Source organism: Sinocyclocheilus anshuiensis, unplaced genomic scaffold (assembly GCF_001515605.1).
Source record: "Sinocyclocheilus anshuiensis isolate Anshui unplaced genomic scaffold, SAMN03320099.WGS_v1.1 scaffold1098, whole genome shotgun sequence".
Classification (NCBI taxonomy): Eukaryota; Metazoa; Chordata; class Actinopteri; order Cypriniformes; family Cyprinidae; genus Sinocyclocheilus; species Sinocyclocheilus anshuiensis.
In genome coordinates, this window is record NW_015538053.1 from 316,546 (window position 1) to 320,115 (window position 3,570).

Sequence of the window (3,570 nt, forward strand, 5' to 3'; positions counted from 1 at the left end):
CATACAATAATGTACAGTATTTGAAAAATAATGTGTTTTTTGAACATTAAAGCATGTCAACATATTCTGTTACACGAAATACACAAAATAATGATCTTTAAAAAAGACTAGAAATCAGTGGTTAAGTTGTATTTACAACACTGTTCCAGAACAGTTCAACCCAAATATTCAGATGTGTGCAGCACATTTTACGGTGGACGAGGACTGTTTCCTGGGAGAGTAGCCTACAATGCCAGTGTTCCGGGGAATTCAGTTCCCGTTTCCCATTCGGCGCGCATGCTGACCACAGTCCATGATGCTGAAAAATAATGCTAACTCACAGTCTGTAAGTACATTTTCATATTTAAAGGATTTGCCACTGACGATTCAAATGCGAGTTTTGAGCAGTGTAGAGTAGCGTTTGTTGTTTGTCGTTTCTCCGATCACAAATGCAGACATGGTTTTATGTTTAAGCAGTAAAAAGACAGTATAAGTCATTATAATCAGTAATTATGTCCCCACTGGATGCAACAAATGCCTCGTTTATAATGGGTTTTATTGGTTTTGTCTCATCGCGCCGGGACACAGTATGGTAAGGGGCGTAACATTTCAGTCACACGCTTGAGGAATTCGGCCAATCACAACGCACTAGATAGCTGGCCAATCAGAGCACACCTCGCTTTTCAGACTGATGAGCTTTGTAAAAATCGACACGTTTCAGAAAGGCATGGCCTAGAGGAGAAACAATAATGTACAGTATGTGGAAAATAGTGTTTTTTAGGGCTGGGTAAAAATATAGATATCTCGATATTAATCGATTATCATTTTTTACGGAACGATATCGATTCTTAAATCCCAAGAATCTAATCAATCGATCAGTCTAGCCTGTTTTCAGTTAATGGACGGAAGGTTGAAGGGCACTTCCCATCCAATATATCGCAATAAGCATTGTGCTTTGGTACTTTTAATATGAAACAAAGTCTCAGATTTCAAATTATGTCCATCGTATTGCGGTATTCAAACAATAAATGCCATTATGCCGCTGTTTAATGTGGAGTGACAGATCGCTGTAGCGCCTCGATCAACAGACGCGCATGAACTGATCATCTCCTCCACATTAATACCAGTTTCAGCACAAAATAATCATGACTAAACATCCGAAGGTAAGTTAAAAGAAAGAGTATAACTTTACAAGCCGTATCCTGTCTCATGTAATCGCTCAAACAGTGTTTCAGCCGCGCAAAGACGTCATAACGTCTTGTAAACAATGTCACGTAACGTCACATTTACCTAAGAAAAGCATATTTGGTGACCATAAACTCATTAGTCAGAAAAATAAACAGTAGAGAGGGGCATTTTGCTAAATATATGCACCATATAACATATTCATTATAAATATTACTGTCCTTTAGTGTTTAATTTATGTTTGAATAAATCCATTAAGTTTTTATGACAGCCACCATTATGTTTATATTAAAAAAAAAAAAACACGAATTGAAGTAGAAATATTATGTAATTGTAACTTTATTATTTTAAAAACTTCATTGTGTATTTTTAACAAATCAGTCAATTTTAACCTTCAATATTATAGTAATGTAGTTAGTACTAACTTACTCTCATGTATATTTTACAGCATTTGAGAGATTCTTTTTTTCCTTGAGAAAATTTGGCATGCTCTGTACCTGATATAGGCCTATATCCAAAATAATCGATATTGAATCGAATCGTTAATCGAATCGAAAGCTTGTGAATGAGAATCAAATCGAATCGTGAAATTTGTGTCAAAGTTAGCTGGCCAATCAGAGCACACCTCGCTTTTCAGAACGATGGGCTTTGTAAGAATCGACACGTTTCAGAAAGGCGAGGCATAAAGGAGAAACAATAATGTACATTATGTGGAAAATAATGTTTTTTTAACCTTAAACCGTATAAACACCTTTCATTACACCAAATACACAAAATAATGTTCTTTTTTAGCAACATCATATGACCCCTTTAAATGTTTGTATATAAATCAGTTGTTAATTTTAACCTTTAATATTATAGTAATGTACCAACAGACAGGGTTCCCTGTATTTGCAGCATTAGTTGAGAGATTTTTTTTTTAAATGTACTGTACCTGATATGTCCAAATTAATAAATTTGTGTCAATACCCAGCCCTACAAATAATGAGTCAAATCTTTAAAAGTCCAAGTTGATATTTCTTCCAATGTAGTTAATTTGTCACAGTAGAAATGAATGGTTGAGTGCATTGCATTGTGGGATATAATATTCAGTGCAGTGCACTCTGGTTGTATTTTAATATGAAACAAAGTCTCAGATTTCAAATTATGTCCATCGTATTGCGGTATTCAAACAATAAATGCCATTATGCCGCTGTTTAATGTGGAGTGACAGATCGCTGTAGCGCCTCGATCAACAGACGCGCATGAACTGATCATCTCCTCCACATTAATACCAGTTTCAGCACAAAATAATCATGACTAAACATCCGAAGGTAAGTTAAAAGAAAGAGTATAACTTTACAAGCCGTATCCTGTCTCATGTAATCGCTCAAACAGTGTTTCAGCCGCGCAAAGACGTCATAACGTCTTGTAAACAATGTCACGTAACGTCACATTTACCTAAGAAAAGCATATTTGGTGACCATAAACTCATTAGTCAGAAAAATAAACAGTAGAGAGGGGCCAAAATAATGTTCTTTTTTAGCAACATCATATGACCCCTTTAAATGTTTGTATATAAATCAGTTGTTAATTTTAACCTTTAATATTATAGTAATGTACCAACAGACAGGGTTCCCTGTATTTGCAGCATTAGTTGAGAGATTTTTTTTTTAAATGTACTGTACCTGATATGTCCAAATGAATAAATTTGTGTCAATACCCAGCCCTACAAATAATGAGTCAAATCTTTAAAAGTCCAAGTTGATATTTCTTCCAATGTAGTTAATTTGTCACAGTAGAAATGAATGGTTGAGTGCATTGCATTGTGGGATATAATATTCAGTGCAGTGCACTCTGGTTGTATACATTTTGACAAATGTAGCGAGTTACCAGAATATTCCAGTATACAAACAATTCTTACACTGTGTAAACATTAAAGGGGTCATATGACGTTGCTAAAAAGAACATTATTTTGTGTATTTGGTGTAATGAAATGTGTTTATGCGGTTTAAGGTTCAAAAAACACATTATTTTCCACATAATGTACATTATTGTTTCTCCTCTATGCCCCGCCTTTCTAAAACGCGTCGATTTTTACAAAGCTCATCGTTCTGAAAAACGAGGTGTACGCTGATTGGCCAGCTATCCAGTGCGTTGTGATTGGCTGAATACCTCAAGCGTGTGACGAAAATGTTACGCCCCTTAACATACTGTGATGCCCTGCGTCCCGGCGCGACAAGACAAAAACAATAAAACCCATTACAAACGAGGCATTTGTTGCATCCAGTGGGGACATAATTACTGATTATAATGACTTATACTGTCTTTTCACGCATTGCGTTGCATCGCGCAAACATAAAACCATGTCTGCATTTGTGATCGGAGAAATGACAAACAACAAGCCCTACTCTACACTGCCCAAAA